Below are 18,090 nucleotides of genomic sequence, written 5' to 3' on the forward strand. Positions count from 1 at the left end.
AAAGACAGTTCTCCGAAGTTTTTGGCACATAATGTGATTTCAAACTGCATTAAAAATGCAGCTTCTACTTCCGGGTGTTAACATTGAAAAAAAATTTATATCTCACTTCACAGGTCTTTCATGTGGTTTTTTTTTTTTTTTTTTCTTGTTTATGTTGCCTACATCCGGTCCCTACTGTCTTTTTTCAATCCTCTCATTATCTCCCTCTAGGGATTGAAGTTTGTTTTTACTTTATGCTTTTATCCTTATTAGTGGAAAAAAGTGGGTCAGTATTACTTTAGTTTGTCTTCACTACCACTCTGCTGTTCATTCCAGAACTAGCTTTTAGCCTCTGGGAAAGGAGAAAGTAAAAACATTTGCAGAAACTGGGCCAACCTCTAGCGGCCCGCCTCCCCCAAGAAAATAAAACCTAACCCGTGGAACAGTAGTCCTTTCTGTTTTCATAGCACTTCGTATTTCTCTTCTCCTGACGTTCAGATTTTTATTACAGTTGTTGATCATCTTTCATCCCAGCTAGACTTTCTGTCCTCAGAGGACTCAGCATCTTGCCTGGCACATAATAATATATACAAAACAAAAACACTGTACTGTAGTTTAAAAGAATAGATGCGGTATGTGTGAAAGACTGCGGCACTAGTACCCACAAACCCACACACAACAAAGGAGAAAAATTGCAGGAATCAGTGTGGGTCCTTTGACATGGACTCTCTAGAAAGCCAATGGAGAATTGTGGCACGGACACCTCGAACAATAATTACTTCTGGAACTGAAGCTAGAGTTTTGGGTTTGCTTGGGGCGGGGGGAAGTTGAGGGGAGGGGGAAAGTTGGAGGGGCTGCATTATTCGCACAATTTCTCCCCCAGTCGCTGCGGACAGGCCCTCATTCCGGTAGGGTCCCCTGGCCCCCTCCCGTCGCTCCCCCAAGGCCCGCACTTCGGGGCGGGGAGATTCCCGGGGACACCCGCCCCGCCCCGCCCCGCCCCCGCCCCGCCCCCTGCCGCCGCCGCAGCCGCCGGCAGGGGTCGCGCTGCCCCCGGCGAGCGGCTCAGGCAGGGGTGGAGGCGGGGGTGGGGGAAGCTCCCGCGGCCGGTCGCTTTTCTCCGCCGCCGCTGGTTGGAGCGTTTCAATAAAAGTCTTTTTTCTCTTGCGCTCGCTCTCCCGGGGAACAGGCGGAGGCGTCAATCCGCAGCCGGCGAGTGCGAAAGCGACGTACACGCAGGGAGCGAACGCGGCCGCCCGCAGTCTCCCGAGCTCCCCGCGGGCCGCCCCGGAGCCGCGGAGAAGAAGGAGCCAGCGCCCGGCCGGACCGCCTCAGCCCACCGTCGGCGCCCGCCCCGCTCGCGCCCGGCTGTTCCGAGGGGATTAGTGGGCCGTCCGCGCGGCTTTTCGGCGCGGGAGCCATGTTGACCGGGGGACTTGGCAACGCGTGAGACAGCGCGGCCCCTCCCGAATCTCCGGACCCGCGGCAAGAGCCGGAAGGCGGTTGCGGCGGCGGAGGCGGCGGCGGAGGCCTGCGCTCGGAGGCGCCTCTCGTCTGCCGGCCGCTGGGACCCGGACCTGCATCCGGTCGCCGCGGGCATCCGCGGAGCCGCTTCCCCCCCGCGCCTCGCCTCGCCTCGCACCGGCGGTCTCCGTTCTCGCTGGTGAGTTGGCGGCCGGCGTCTGCGCCGCGCTTTCCCCTGGTGTGGGGTCGGCCCTGGGGTCGGGAAGCTGCGTGGGACAGAGGCGGGGTTGGGGGCTGCTGGGGGCGCGGGAGGCTCGGGCCCGGTCGGGAAGTTGAGCTAGGAGGCGCGGCGCGGGGGGCTCGCGCCCGCCTGTCACCCCTCGGGGCCAGCCCGGACCCTGCGTCGCCCGGGCGTTTCCGGGGCTCGGGTGGGGTGTGAGTGTCCGCGAGCCGCTTCCCGGGAGGCGCCGACACAGACAGACGCCGCCGCCCCCGGTGCTTGCGGCCGCCTTGGTCTCCGGGGAAGGCCGGTCCCCCTGCGAGGCGGAGGAGGGGAAAGAGGCCGAAAGTCCCTCGAGACACAAAGGTCCCCTCGGCGGGGGTGGAGCTGGAGGCGCGGGCGGCGCTGCCCGGGAGGGGAAGGAAGGGGCGCGGGTCCGCGGGAGGTGGGCGAGGCGGCGGCGGCGGCCGCGGCGCCTGCAGCTCCTTGGAGACGCCGGAGCCGTGCGCGAAGGGGAGCGCGGAGGAGGAGCCCGAGCGTGGGGAGCGGGCAGAGACAAAGATCAGGGCAGCCTCCTGCCGGCGGGTCACACCCCGGAGTGTTGGTCAAGAGCGGAGGTGGAGGGAATGTGGGAAACCCAGCAAACCGCTGGGGAGGGGAAAATGGGGGGAGGAGGGTGCCTAGTGCTGTGGTCTCCGTCGCAGTTGCTTTTCTCAGCATTTTTGTGCCCGATGCTTTTGCTCCCCAACTCAGCTGGATAGCTCCAGATTCGCTCCCTCCTATCACCCCCACACTGCCACATTGACTCTCCTGTGGTTTTCCCCTCATTCTCCCTCTACTTTTCACCCACTCCTTTTCGGGTAAGCAGTATTTTGCCTTCAGCTTGGGGAACGTTTGTTAATGACAGGATGCCTGAGCTTGTTCTGACCCTGAACTGCCTTGAACTCCTCTTTCTTCCTCCCACCGTTTCCTTTTCTGGGATCTATAATGTCACATGGCCGTTAACAATTAGCTTTTCTTCTACAAAAGTGGCAAAAGCATTTAGCTGAAATCTGTGGCTCTCGCCTCCTTTATATGAATATGTCCACCAAAGACACGCCGTTGGTCATGTTCTATCACCTCTTAGTCAAAATTAATATCAGATCATAACAGGTCGCTTTCAAGTTACAGAAGAGGCAAATTTGTTTTGAGACTTGGCCATTCCTGGGGTCAGCAAAGTGTATTCCTGGCAGCCAGACCTTACTCAGTTACTTACCAGGAAATGCTTGATCTAAAGACAGACAATTATTTCCCCAAACTTTGCTGTTTCTTTTTTGAGGCTTTGTGGAAAGATTTCTTTTAAAAGGCGTTTGTGTAAGATGATTAAAGTAACAAACTTGGCTTACTCTGTTTTAGACGTACTTTGTATAACTCTTGGGCAGAAGAAAATGAATGGAATTCGAAGACCTTTGATACGTTGAGTAGACCAAAGCTTCCCTTGAAACTAGAAATAAGACTAAACTCATGTTTAAGGGGAAATTGCTAGCGGTAATGTAATTGGTTTTGTTTCATTCTTTTAAGAGTCTGAGGAGTTGACTTATTTATTAAACGTTGAGATGTTACTTTGTTAGTGAAATCATTTCAGTTTTTGCACTTCTAACATCTGCATGCTCCCATAAACAGTAGGTTGGAACAAAAGAAAATGTGACTATAAGGGATATTCCTTAAATTTTATGTTATGAGAGAGAATATTGGAATATAAAGAATATTTTATCTGGCAAACCATCTTTTTTTTTTTTTTTTTTGATATGGAGTTTCGCTCTTGTTACCCAGGCTGGAGTGCAATGGCGCGATCTCGGCTCACCGCAACCTCCGCCTCCTGGGTTCAAGCAATTCTCCTGCCTCAGCCTCCTGAGTAACTGGGATTACAGGCACACACCACCATGCCCAGCTAATTTTTTGTATTTTTAGTAGAGACGGGGTTTCACCATGTTGACCAGGATGGTCTCGATCTCTCGACCTCGTGATCCACCCGCCTCGGCCTCCCAAAGTGCTGGGATTACAGGCTTGAGCCACCGCGCCCGGCCTGGCAAACCATCTTATAGGCCAGAAGCAATAACAGTTTGAATGGCTGGCTTAAAAAAAAAAAAAAAAAAAAAAAGAGTCTTTGAATCTAAGCTTAGGTAAAATTATTGTGAAGATAAAGGTTATTATTTGATTATTTTTAACCTTTGAAAATAAAGCATTATTGAAATATAAATGGAAAGAAAATAAAAGCAAAGCCTGTTTGATATAGGTACATTAATGTTGATATCACTGTACGAAGTCATATCTTGCTGCTCACTGCCGTTAAACGGTTGACATATAAACATTGTGGAAGAGACTTGTTTCAGGACTAGTGTCTGAATTATGGGACTCCCTACCCCACCGCACCACTTGAAACGTTTTAGAGACTTTTTGTGAAACTGACAGGTCATATAATTAAAAGGCCATATTGAGGATACATTGATTTTTTTTTTCCCTGCATATTTATTAGTATTGAATGAGAAAATTGAACTTTGAATGTCAGTAAATGGAAGTCTACAAAAAAGTAGTAAGGTTTCTGAATGGTGATATTCGTGATCAGACATTTTTTCCCTGTATTTTACAAGTTTCACATTACATTTACAATGAGGAGAAAAGTAAATGTAGAATTAAAGTCTTGTTAATACCTTAATTTGCCCATTGCTGTACTAAAAGAAGCTTCTATAAAATGTATCATTCTCATCCTTAGATTCAGGCCCAAAAATAACTTTTAGTGTTAGGTATTTGAAATAATGTAGCCTGTCATATGTACTCTGATTACCACAATGAAAAAGCAAAAAGAGATACATACATAGTAAGGAAACATACGCTCAGGGATCAATTCTTCCAATCAATGACTTATTAGAAAGACTGGTTTTTATTAAAAAGAAAAAAGAAAATTTAAATTTTATTTGCCCTGTACCACAGGATATCTGTATTGACTAAACACAGATTTTAAGGTATATGTTTGTCGATATATTTAGTTTTCAGCAGATACTAGTTCAGTCCTACAATTATGGTGGAAAGAAACGGCATGCAGGCCGGGCGCGGTGGCTCAAGCCTGTAATCCCAGCACTTTGGGAGGCCGAGGTGGGTGGATCACAAGGTCAAGAGATCGAGACCATCCTGGTCAACATGGTGAAACCCCGTCTCTACTAAAAATTACAAAAAATTAGCTGGGCATGGTGGCACGTGCCTGTAATCCCAGCTACTCAGGAGGCTGAGGCAGGAGAATTGCCTAAACCTGGGAGGTGGAGGTTGCAGTGAGCGGAGATTGCGCCATTGCACTCCAGCCTAGGTAACAAGAGCAAAACTCTGTCTTAAAAAAAAAAAAAAAAGAAAAAAAGAAAAAAAAGAAATGGCATGCAAAATCATTTTGTTTGCATTGTTGAGGCTTGGTTTTTTCCTTATTTTCAGCAACATTTTTCTTCTTTCACTGAAAAACAATGCAGCTATTTTATTGTGAACAATGGAAGCTGTAATGGTAACTGAGGTAGCTATTCGAAAATGGCTGTGATAGTGCCCCTTAATATTATAACAGATATCTATGAACACAAAATTTTTTACCCTGTGATTTTCTTTGTTATTGTCTACTAGTGCTGAATATTTATAAGGCATTACGTTTTGAATCTTTATTGATGTTTCCTAGTCTTTATAAAATTTTACAACCATGTGCTGGCATTCATTTACATGACATTTAGACTTCCAGGATGTTCTTTGTATTTTTTTTGTTGTTTTAGACTTCCAGGATGGATAATTACTTAATTTATTGCTATATTCTAAAAATTACATTCTCAAGGGTATTTTATCTATTTAAAAAATTGTTGGCTGGGCTCCGTGGCTCACGCCTGTAATCCCAGCACTTAGGGAGGCTGAGGCGGGCGGATCACCTGAGGTCAGGAGTTCAAGACCTGCCTAACATGGAGAAACCCCATCTCTATTAAAAAATACAAATTAGCTGGGGATGTTGGCTCATGCTTGTAATCCCAGCTACTCAGGAGGCTGAGACAGGAGAACCCCGGAGGTGGAGGTTACAGTAAGCCGAGACCGAGCCGTTGCACTCTGGTCTGGGCAACAAGAGCAAAACTTGGTCTCAAAAAAAAAAAAAAAAGTCTCACTTTTCATGTATGGGAAGAATGAATAGTTTTAAATGAATAATTAATTTTTGCCTAAACTGTTAATTAGGAAATCAGCATTTAAAGTATGTTTCATGAAGTGGTTATAACACTTTGCATTTTAAATGCTGAAGATAAACAGTAGGTTTATGGTATTTAAAAATGTGCTCTATGTAGCATTTGTGAAGTAAAAAAAACTGCCTGTCATAGCGAACCTAGTGTAGCTCACTAGCATTCAATCTACAATGTTGGCAGTTTATTTGAACTGGTGGGGAGAGGACCAATTAGACTGGCCTTTAAGAATTTTTATTTTCATTAGTACTTTCTTTGTTATTACTTTGCTTCTAGTATAGTTAGTTGGTGGTGACTTTTGATTTCTGTGAAATATTGACCTGGCAAGAGGAATTGCCAGGGGACTGCCAGAAAAATGTGTTGAATGTACCTGAGTGTAGGTTATTGTTCCTAGCCTGTCTTCCTCTCTCTGTTGGCCCCCGTCTTCCTCTCGCTGTTGGCCAACATGGAAAACCATAGACATCTACCAGTAAATCGAATAAATAATGTTATCCATGTTCTGCAGTAACTTACAATACTGAATACTGCTTCAGGATGTTGATTTACAGATTGGGAAGAAGTGAAAATTATCTTGCTCTCCAAAGTCTCCTTTTGAAAATAGTTTTTGATATTACCTTAGTTTACTCAGACTGCTATAACAAAATACCATACTTTGAGGTGGCTTAAGAGACACATGTTTTCTCCGGGCGCGGTGGCTCAAGCCTGTAATCCCAGCACTTTGGGAGGCTGAGGCGGGTGGATCACAAGGTCAAGAGATCGAGACCATCCTGGTCAACATGGTGAAACCCCGTCTCTACTAAAAATGCAAAGAATTAGCTGGGCATGGTGGCGCGTGCCTGTAATCCCAGCTGCTCAGGAGGCTGAGGCAGGAGAATTGCCTGAACCCAGGAGGCGGAGGTTGCGGTGAGCCGAGATTGCGCCATTGCACTCCAGCCTGGGTAACAAGACCGAAACTCCGTCTCAAAAAAAGAAAAAAGAGACACATGTTTTCTTACAGATCCGAGGGCTGGAAGTCTGAAATCTGGTAACCAGCTGCCCTCTCAGCTATGTTCTCCCTGTGTATTCTTAAGGCCTTGCCTCCCTCCCTGCAGGTGAAGTGGAAGGAAGATAGGAAGAGGGAGGGGAGGGAGAAGTGGGGATGTCTTTTTCGTTTCTGCTTAAAAGGACACTGATCCCGTCGTGAGAGGATCTCACCGTCAGGATCTAATCTGAACCTAATTACTTCCCAAAGGCCCACCTCTAATATATCACACTGGGACGTTAGAACTTCACACTGGGAGGTTAGGACATGTGAATTTTGAGGGTACACAGATCTTCAGTCCATAACATAAGCATTGTGAAAGAAATTAACATTAATTACCTCCTCTGCTAGGCACTGTGCTAAGTATTTTGTTAAATCCTCACAATAAGTGCTTCAGGTATCCTGTCTGTTTTCAAATAAAACAAAGACCTTAGGTTAAGTCATTGTTTCCAGAAACTGACCTCTATGGTGACTTTGACATTCAGTTTAGGCATTCAGTCTTCTACTCTACACTGTCTCCATTAGGATGAGATGTTAAAAAGTCAATGTTACTGTCTGTACTCTGTAAACAGTGAGTGATAAAGTAGAAAAGCTTGTCAAAATAAGTTTTAAACTCCACTGAACTGGTTTTACTGCATTAAAATATTGAAATATGTAAAATATGTAAGGTAGGACATGTTGCTCAGAATGAATTAAAAATCAGGATGCTAAAAAGATTTAAAAGATTTATATGGGCCAGGCATGGTGGGAATCTGAGGTGAGCAGATCACAAGGTCAAGAATTTGAGACCAGCCTGGCCAACAGGGTGAAACCCTGCTTCTACTAAGAATACAAAAATTTGCCTGGTGTGGTGGCGACTACCTGTAATCCCAGCTACTCAGGAGGCTGAGGCAGGAGAATCACTTGAACCTGGGAGGTGGAGGTTGCAGTGAGCTGAGATCACACCACTGTACTTCAGCCTGGATGACAGAGCATGACTCTGTCTGGGGTGGGGGTGGGGATTACAGATTTATTTTTAATCAGTGATTTATTAGAGTTCTTTGTACATAAATTGAAATGATTGTGGGTACTGAAAAGGAAAAAAAGTTGACATTCTGATGCAAGTACTATACCTGTACTTTTTTAACTTGTATTTTTAATTATGTATTTTGATTTCACATGTGTTAAAATTAGTTTTCATTATTTGAGCATATGCCATCAAAGGAAGATAGCCCAGTTGCATGATGCTATGTAGGGTTGCTTTAGTATTGGGGAAAAATTTTGCCTTAAGGTAGGTGAGTTATACATACATATAAATCAAATATATGCACATGTGGACACACACACACAATTGATATTGCTTATTTTTATTAGGTAGGCTATGCATTTTGAATTTGTGTTTGTCAATATGTGGCTATGTAATATGGAATAATTAATATCAGAGCAGATTGTTCATTTTTTGTAACCAAAACATTTTTTGCAATGTAACTTTTGAAATTTTCATTTCAGAGTAGTGAAAATCAACCCTTATGGTATACAAATTGGAAATTAGTATTGTTAATATATATTTTCTCTTGTTCGCATTTAAAGTACAGAAAATGTTACTGGTGTGACCTAAAGGTGGTCCAGTCAAGTAAAATACAGTGAAAGGAAAGTTGCTTGCTTTCTTCTGCTGCCATAAAGATTAATTAAAAAAACCTTTTGTCTACCCTTTTTTTTTTTTTTTTTTTTTTTTTTTTGAGACAGAGTCTCACTCAGTTGGCCCAGGCTGGAGTGCATTGGTACAGTTGCGTGATCTCAAGCGATTTTTGTGCCTCAGCCTCCAGAGCAGCTTAGACTACAGGCGGTGTGAGCCACCACATCCAGCTAATTTTTCTATTTTTATTTGAGATGGGGTTTCATCATGTTGGCCAGGCTGGTCTTGAACTCCTGACCTCAGGTGATCTGCCCTCCTTGACCTCCCAAAGGGCTAGGATTACCAGCATGAACCACCGTGCCTGTGCTTGTTTACCTTTTAATAGCACATTTTTGTTTACTTTATTCATTATTGTAAATGTGTTTAAGAATGCTCTAAATTTTGTGTACATGTTTGTAAACAAGGGAAAAGGACCCAAAGATAATTTTTCTTTCATTGTATTCTAGTTTAGTTACTAACTTTGGTCTTCTCAAGTCATGTATTTAATCCTGTTCTTGCAACTGTTGGGTAATACTTGTTATTAGTATGTGTTAATATTCAACAATGTAAACAAAGGTTGGTAAAGTTCATATTAATACTTGTGAGAAATTATCAAGTAACAGCATTGTAGCCCTTATCACTCAAAATTTAGACTTGCTTTTCTTTAAATTAGTTAATATGTATTTTTTAGTATTATTTTAAAATACACTTTTTTGAAGTGTAACAACTTTAGTTTTTAATATTTTATATTAAACATTGTAACTAGTTTAATTATATAATTGTAACATTATTTCCAGTGGAAAAAATAAGCCTTTCATTTAGTGCGTGGGTGTGTGTGTGCGTGTGTGTGCGCGCGCGTGTCCGCGCGCGCGTGTGTTTGTTAAGATACAGGGGCTCTGCCACCCAGGATGATTGCAGTGGTGCGATCACGGCTTCCTGTAACCTCGACCTCCAGGGCTCTGGTGATCCTCCCACGTAGCTGGGTCTACAGGTGCATGCCACTGTGCCCAGTTAATTTTTGTATTTTTAGTAGAGATGGGGTTTTAACGTGTTGCCCAGGCTGTTCTTGAACTCCTGGGCTCAAGCAGTCTGCCCTGCCTCAGCCTCCCAAAGTGCTGAGATGACAGGTATGAGCCAGTGTGCCAGATTTTTCATTGATTCTGAAGTAAAATTGGATTCCTTAATCAGACTTCAGCCCCTTGAGTCTGTTCTATTAAAAAAAAAATTAGTTAAAAATTTTTTTTTGAGACAGTCTTGTTCTGTCGCCCAGGCTGGAGTGCAGCAGTGCCATCTTGGCTGACAGCAACCTCGACCTTCCTGGTTGAAGCAATTCTCCCTGCTTCAGCCTCTCAAGTAGCTGGAATTACAGGCACCCACCACTATGCCCACCTAATTTTTGTATTTTTTGTAGAGATGAGGTTTCACTATCAGGCTGGTCTTGAACTCTTGACCTCAGGTGACCCATCCGCCTCAGCCTCCCAAAGTACAGGCGTGAGTCTCTGTGATCAGCCTTGAGTTAGTTTTAAGAAGTGATTTTTTATGTCTCAATTTGAGTTAATTTCATTTTTCAATTAATTCAGGTATGCAGTTGGTATTTTTAAAGCATTTATGTCCTCAACATTGTATTAAGCTATTACCTGTATTGTAACTATATAATTTAATGTGGCAATGTTGTAACATGTAAAATACCAGCAATATTGGTTGTTTGAGTGTTCTGTCCACGGCCCTCTTTCCAGGTTTTAAGTGTTCCTGGTAATCTCGTCTGTATTTAGGGCTTTGTTCTCATTACCTGTATGCAATAATCTCCACCTCTTTATTTCTAATCTAGACCTCTTCTTAGTTCCATTCCAGTTTCCTATTCGATATTGCCTTAGTGCTTCCTTACCTAAACTGAACTCAAATCCCGTACTTCTATTCCCAGTCTCAGTGAATGGTACCACTGTCAGCCTAGTCACGTAAGCCAAAAACTTTGGCAGCTTCTTTCTTACACTTTTCTGTTATGCTCATTTCCCCAAGTTCAGTTAGTCACACCAAATCCTGTTAATTTTAATTCCTGAATATCTTTTAGATTTATTTTTTCCTGTGTCACTTTCTTACATAAGGGTTTTGGAATGTCTTATCTAATTTACTGGTTCCAGTTTTGTCCCATTTTAATCTAAGCATATTCTTTATGTTTATATATGTCTTTTTACCATTTTATTCTATTTTCTGTGCTGCCATCCATTCATCCATCCATGTCTGAAGTACCTGCCTACTCTGTTCTAGACACTATGGTAAGGTGCTGGGATACAAAGATGAAGAAGCTGGTATGTTGATAAAACAGTGCTGTCACACTGACTTGAAGAGAAATTCTCATTTTCGAGCCCAAATGTCGTTTCCTCCAGTGTGGTCATTGTTCCATTCTGACAAGAGTTATGGTGGTTCTGCTATATAACATTTATGTCTACTGTAGTACTTAATGTGTTATATTGTAATTAATTACCTTTAGATCTCTCCCTCTTTTGGCTGGTTTTGTGCTCCAGACAGATTGTGTATTTTTTTATTTCTGTATTTCTCCCCATATTATCATATTGTTAAATTGAATAAAGTGATGGAATTATGACAAACAACATCGAGTTGGTAAATTAAGGTCAGAGTAGGCTTAGAAGCAATCAGTAATACATTTTGATATAATAATAAAGAGCATAAAAGGTTTCAGCCGGGCGCGGTGGCTCAAGCCTGTAATCCCAGCACTTTGGGAGGCTGAGGCGGGTGGATCACGAGGTCAAGAGATCGAGACCATCCTGGTCAACATGGTGAAACCCCGTCTCTACTAAAAATACAAAAAGTTAGCTGGGCATGGTGGTGCGTGCCTGTAATCCCAGCTACTCAGGAGGCTGAGGTAGGAGAATTGCCTGGACCCAGGAGGCGGAGGTTGCGGTGAGCCGAGATCACGCCATTGCACTCCAGCCTGGGTAACAAGAGCGAAACTCCGTCTCAAAAAAAAAAAAAAAAAAAAAGGTTTCAAATATTGGAGCTATGCAATTTTGGTGGTAAATTTGTGTGAGAGCAATCTAGAAGCAGTTTGTGGGCCAACTTGGAGGGATAGTAATTTGGCATTATTGAGACTTTTTAATTGCATGTGAGCTGTACTAACTAGTTAGTGAAAACGGAGAGAAAAGGGGTGTAGCCTTCAAAGATCGTTGTCTTTTAGAGAAACTGGAAATATAAAATTACAGTGTTTATATGTAAAGAAAATAGTTATTTCTGAAGGTCTAAAGACATTGGTCAGTATAGCAAGAGTAAAATTTTGTTTAACTGAAAAAAAAAAAACCAAAAAAACCCCTGGCCGCCTGCGATGGCGCATGCCTGTAATCCCAGCACTTCGGGAGGCCAAGGCTGACAGATCACTTGAGGTCAGGAGTTCAAGACCAGCCTGGGCAACATGGTGAAACTCCGTCTCTACTAAAACTACAAAAACAATTAGCCAGGTGTGGTGGCAGAGGCCTGTAATCCCAGCTACTTAGGAGGCTGAGGAACTAGACTCTCTTGAAACTGGGAGGTGGAGGTTGCAGTGAGCTCAGATCATACCACTGCACTCTAGCCTGGGAGACAGAGTGAGAGACTGTTTGAAACAACAAAACAAAACAAAACAAAACCCCCCTAAAATCATTCCTAATGAATGAAATCTAGTTCTTTAACTATATAGTATAGGCTTAAATGTGCTTGCTGAAGTGCAGAATTGTACTCAAAGGATGAAACAGTTAATGCATTTAATGTGTTACTCATGCTGCTGTGATAGTTTATATAGTTGACTAGAAGATTATTTTTTCTTTTCTTTTCTTTTCTTTTTTTTTTTTTGAAATGGAGTCTTGCCCTGTTGTGCAGATAGGAGTGCAGTGGTGCAATCTTGGTTCACTACAACCTCTACCTCCCGGGTTCAATCAGTTCTCCTGTCCCAGCCTCTGGAGTAGCTGGGATTATAGGCATGTGCCACTACTCCTGGCTAATTCTGTATTTTTAGTTAGTGTTAGCCAGGATCTGCCCGCCTCAGCCTCCCAGAGTGTTGAGATTACAGGAGTGGGCCTTGTTTTTCTGTAGAATTACTATAATTAAATAAAAACTATTTTATGGTGTACTTTGAAACTTGAAGGGATTTTTTTATTTTTTTGAGACAAGAGTCTTCCTCTGTTGCTCAGGCTGGAATGCAGTGGCGAGATCTCAACTCACTGCACCCTCCGCCTCCTGGGTTTAAGCAGTTCTCCAGCCTCGGCCTCCTGAGTAGCTGGGGCTACACACCACTATGTCCGGCTCATTTTTGTATTTTTAGTAGAGATGGGGTTTCATCATGTTGGGCAGGCTGTTCTCAAACTCCTGAGCTCAGGTGATCGGTTCTCCTCATCCTCCCAAAGTGCTGGGATTACAGGCGTGAACCCCGCCAAGGCTTTTAAAAAATTGAGTTTTAGGCCGGGTGCAGTGGCTCACATCTGTAATTCCAGCACTTTGGGAGGCCTAGATGGGTGAATCAGCCAAGATTAACCTGGCCAACTTGACGAAACCCTGTTTCTGCTAAAAAATACAAAAAGTTTTTCTGAAATCATCATAGAATAACTGATTATAAAGCTTACATATCAAAAGAAGAAACTGACTTTGCATTTTATTCTGTCATAAAATCTGCCTGGATGTTTAGTTTTATATTATTGTTTATTATTATTTGTTATTCTGGAGGAATGGCTTTAACCTGAACTTGAGAATCATTCTTGTTGACTAAAAGAAGAAAAACATCTAAAGGCATGCTTGCATGTGTGTAATCTCAAACTCTGTTTCTGAATGAGAATCTATGAGTTTGGGTTTTTAATGTTTCAGGCAATTCTTGATGGGTCCTGGAGTTTTAGAAACACTGTTCTAGGGTTTAGCACAGTGTTAAAGGAAGGAACCACTCATACATTAAATTTAAAGTAAATTCGTACTTTATTGGGTTGGTCGGTCCTTGGTTGTTGAATTCTTGTACTATTGGACCCAAAGAATGACAGCGCTGCTAGGACAAAGCTTATGAGATTTTTGATGAAATGACTCATGAAATTGTAACCATTCAATTGAAAAGTAGAACACAGGTCCATGGAACAGCCACTGGTGTGGATGTCACCATGAATACACATCTTAAAACTGTGAAAATGATCCTGAAGAACAGAGAACCTGTACAGTTGGAAGGATGTATTTGAGGAAGTAACATTAGATATTTTACTCTACCAGACAGTTTACTTCTGGATACTTGTGGATGTTGAACCGAAGTAAAACGGGGAAGCTGTTTGCTGTAGGAAGAGGCCAGTGCAGAAGCAGAGGTAGAGGAAGAGTACATGGCCATGACAGAGGAGGGAGTCCTAGGTGATAACGTCTCTTAAGATTACTGTTTCAGGGCTCACGCCTATAATCCTAGCACTTTGAGAGGCCGAGGTGGGTGGATCACGAGGTCAAGAGATTGAGACCATCCTGGTCAACATGGTGAAACCGCATCTCTACTAAAAATATAAAAATTAGCCAGGCATGGTGGTGCACGCTTGTAGTCCCAGCTACTCGGGAGACTGCGGCAGGAGAATTGCTTGAACTCAGGAGGCGGAGGTTGCGGTGAGCCGAGGTCGCACCATTGTACTCCAGCCTGGGTAACGAACGAAACTCCGTCTCAAAACAAACAAAAAAATTACTGTTTCTGGTGATACATGATTTGAGATATTTTCTGTACAGATTTTCTTTGCTTATGTCAGTTTTTATTGTTTTTTTCGTTTTCTTTTTAAAAACTTACTGTTCTGCAGGAATTGGGTATGGAAAAGAAAAAAATTAAAAAAAATAAAAACTTACCGTTTTGCAATATGTCCATGTAATATGTCAGTTTTTTTGTTTTTCATTTTGAAATAGGGTCTCTTTCTGTCTCCCAGGCTGGAGTGTAATGGCACAGTCTCAGCTCACTGCAGCCTCCGCCTCGTGGACTCAAGAGATCCCTCTACTCGGCCTCTTGAGTAGCTGAGACTACAGGTGCCGCCGCCATGCTTGGCTAATTTTTTAAAAGTTTTTGTAGAGAGTAGAGAGAGATGAGGTTTCACTGTATTGCGCAGACTGGTCTCAAACTTCTGGGCTCAAGTGATCTTCCCGCCTCAGCCTCCCAAAGTACTGGGATTACAGGCATGTGCCACTGTGCCTAGCCAGTATATCAGTTTTTAATAAACATAAATGAGTGGAAATTTTTTTGAAGTAAATGCAAAGTAATTAAAACTTTCTAGCTGGGTGTGTTGGCTCACGTCTGTAATCCCAGCACTTCGGGAGGCTGAGGTGGACAGATCACCTGAGCCTAGGAGTTTAAGACTAGCCTGGGCAACATGGCAAAATGCCATCTCTATAAAAAGTATTTTAAAAATTGGCCAGGTGTGGTGGCGCACGCCTGTAGTCCTGGCTACTCTGGAGGCTGAGGTGGGAGGATTGCTGGAACCTGGAAGGTAAAGGCTGCAGTGAGTTGTGATTGTGCCACTGCTCCCCAGCTGGGGCTACAGAGTAAGAGACCCCGTTTCAATACAAAACCAAACAAAACCAAAAAACCTTCCCATCATTCCATCTTATTTTTCCCTCCCTTTTTTTGTTCTACTTGGAGCCTTCCAGTTTTACCAGGTGTTGCCAGTTTTCTTAAGGAGTATATGTATATGTATAAATTGTCTTTTGTTTCAATTATTTTATGTTTCATTCCTTTAGTGTCTTACTCTTTTAACTTGTTTCTTATCGGTGATATTGTTTCCTATCTGTGTAGTCTCAGTTATTAGTTTTAGACAATTATTTTTAAAATGTAAGAATGTATAATCATATAAAAATGTACAATCTAACTTCTCTAACACAGTGGTTATTACCTTCAAGTATTATCTTGGCCTTTCTCCAATATGTTTTGTATTTTTGTTTTGTTTTTTTTTTCATTGTGGATTTGTTTCATATGGATTCTGAATATTAGTCCTTTGTTAGATGCATAGTTTTACAAATTTTTTTTCCCCCCATTCTGAAGGCTGTCTGTATACTCTTGATATTTCCTTTGCCATGCAGAAGCTGTTTAGTTTCATTAGGTCCCACTTGTCAGTTTTTGTTTTCATTGCAGTTGTTTTTGGGGACTTAGCCATAAATTCTTTGCCAATGCTGATGTCTGGAAGAGTGTTTCCTAGGTTTTCTTCTAGGATTTTATAGTTTAATGCCTTTAATCCATCTTGAGTTAATTTTGTATATGATGAAAAGTTGGGGCTCACTTTCATTCTTCTGTATATGCCTATCCAGTTATCCCAGCACCATTTATTGAATAGAGAGTCCTTTTCCCATTGTTTATTTTTGGCAGCTTTGTTGAAGATCAAACGGTTTTTGGTGTGCAACTTTTATTTCTGGATTCTCCATTCTGTTCCATTGGTCTGTGTGTTTGTTTTTGTATCAGTATCTTGCTATTTTGGTTTGTTTTGTTTTAGGTTGGATAGTATGATTCCTTTCACTGTTCTTTTTGCTTAGGGTTGCTTTGGCCGTTTGGGCTCTTTCTGGTTCTGTATGAATCCTAGAAGAGTTTTTTTTTTTTTCCTTCTAATTTTGTCAAGAATTATATTGATAGTTTGTTAGAAATAGCACTGACTCTATACATTGCTTTTGGCAGTATGGATATTTTAATGATATTGAGTCTTCTAATTCCTGAGCATAGAATATTTTTCCATTTGTGTTATCACTGATTTCTCTTAGCAGCATTTTGTAGTTCTCCTAGAGATCTTTGACCTTGGTTAGATGTAATAGTAGGTACTTCATTTTTTTTGGCGGCTGCTGTAAATAAGATTGTGTTTGGCTGTCAGGTAGAATGTTGTTGTATAGAAATGCTACTGATTTTTATATTCTGAACCTTTACTGAAGTCGTTTACAGTTCTAGGAGCCTTTTGGCAGTCTTTTTTTTTTTTTTTGGAGCTTTACTCTTGTTACCCAGGCTGGAGTGCAATGGTGCGATCTCGGCTCACTGCAACCTCTGTCTCCTGGGTTCAAGCAATTCTCCTGCCTCAGCCTCCCGAGTAGCTGGGGACTACAGGCATGCGCCACCACGCCCAGCTGATTTTTGTATTTTTAGTAGAAACGGGGTTTCACCACGTTGACCAAGATGGTCTTGATCTCTTGACCTTGTGATCCACCCATCTCGGCCTCCCAATGGCAGAGTCTTTTTTTTTTTTTTTTTTTGAGATGGAGTTTCACTCTTGTTACCCAGGCTGGAGTGCAATGGCGCGATCTCGGCTCACCGCAACCTCCGCCTCCTGGGTTTAGGCATTTCTCCTGCCTCAGCCTCCTGAGTAGCTGGGACTACAGGCACTCGCTGCCATGCCCAGCTAATTTTTTGTATTTTTAGTAGAGACGGGGTTTCACTATGTTGACCAGGATGGTCTCGATCTCTTGACCTTGTGATCCACCCACCTCGGCCTCCCAAAGTGCTGGGATTACAGGCTTGAGCCACCGCGCCCGGCCCAATGGCAGAGTCTTTAGGGTTTTCTGGATACATATTGTATCTGCAAAAAGATAGTTTGACTTCTTTCTCTTTTTAGATGCCTTTGATTTTTAAAAATTTTTTTCTTTCCTGATTGCTCTGGCTAGGACTTCCAAGTACTATGGAGTGGTGAGAATGGGCATCTTTGTCTTGTTCCAGTTCTCAAGGGAATTGTTCCAACTTTTGCCCATTCATGAAGGGATGCTGGGCTTTATCAAAAGCTTTTTCTGTATCTCTTGAGAAGATCATATGTTTTTTGTTTTAATTCTGTTTATGTGGTGAATCACATTTATGGTTTTGTATGTGTTGAAGCAACCTTGTAACCTAGTTACAAAGCTTACTTAATTGCGGGGAATTAACATTTTGATGTGCTGCTGGAGTTCATTGCTAGTATTTCGTTGAGGGTTTTTGTGTCTGTTCATCAGGGATATTGTCCTGATGTTTTCTTTTTTTTTTTTTTGTATCTCTGCCAGATTTTGGTGTCAGGCTGATGCTGGCTCCCTAGAATGAGTTAGGGAGGAAACCCTCCATGATTTCTTTGGAATAGTTTTAGTAGGATTGGTACCAGTTTTTCTTTGTATGTCTGGTAGAATTTGGCTGTGAATTCATCTGGTCCCTGACTTTTTTTGGTTGGTAGGATTTTTTTTTTGTTTTAATTACTGATTCAGTTTTGGAACTTGTTATTGTCTGTTTGGGTTTTCACTTCCTTCCTGGTTTAATCTTGGGAGGTTGTGTGTTTCCAGGAATTTATCCATTTCCTGTAGATTTTCTAATTTGTGTGCTTGGAGGTGTTCAAAATAGGCTGAATATCTTATGTATTTCTGTTTTCACTATTTTAAATTGTGTGGTGACAAACTTGAACATGTGATATCCTCCCCCCCAACCCTATTCTGCATTTCCTTAGGGTAGGTATCTAGAAGTGGAATTTCCAAATCAAAATCTTTGAACCCTTTTCTGGTATTCTCTATTGTATCAGTACCACTAGTAATGAGCCACATCTGTTTTTAGTGATTTAGT

General features: G+C 42.5%; 1 protein-coding gene across 1 annotated transcript in view; it reads left to right on the plus strand.

Annotated features, from left to right (window-relative positions):
• The first annotated feature begins 1,048 nt into the window (after positions 1–1,048).
• Positions 1,049–18,090, plus strand: part of CDK17 (cyclin dependent kinase 17) — a 118,373-nt gene continuing 101,331 nt past the window's right edge. The window contains exon 1 of the mRNA XM_039472119.2: positions 1,049–1,642. The gene's annotated coding sequence lies outside the window, so the exon portion shown is untranslated. The remainder of the gene's footprint in view (positions 1,643–18,090) is intronic.

This window comes from Saimiri boliviensis, chromosome 7, assembly GCF_048565385.1.
Source record: "Saimiri boliviensis isolate mSaiBol1 chromosome 7, mSaiBol1.pri, whole genome shotgun sequence".
Taxonomy (NCBI): Eukaryota; Metazoa; Chordata; class Mammalia; order Primates; family Cebidae; genus Saimiri; species Saimiri boliviensis.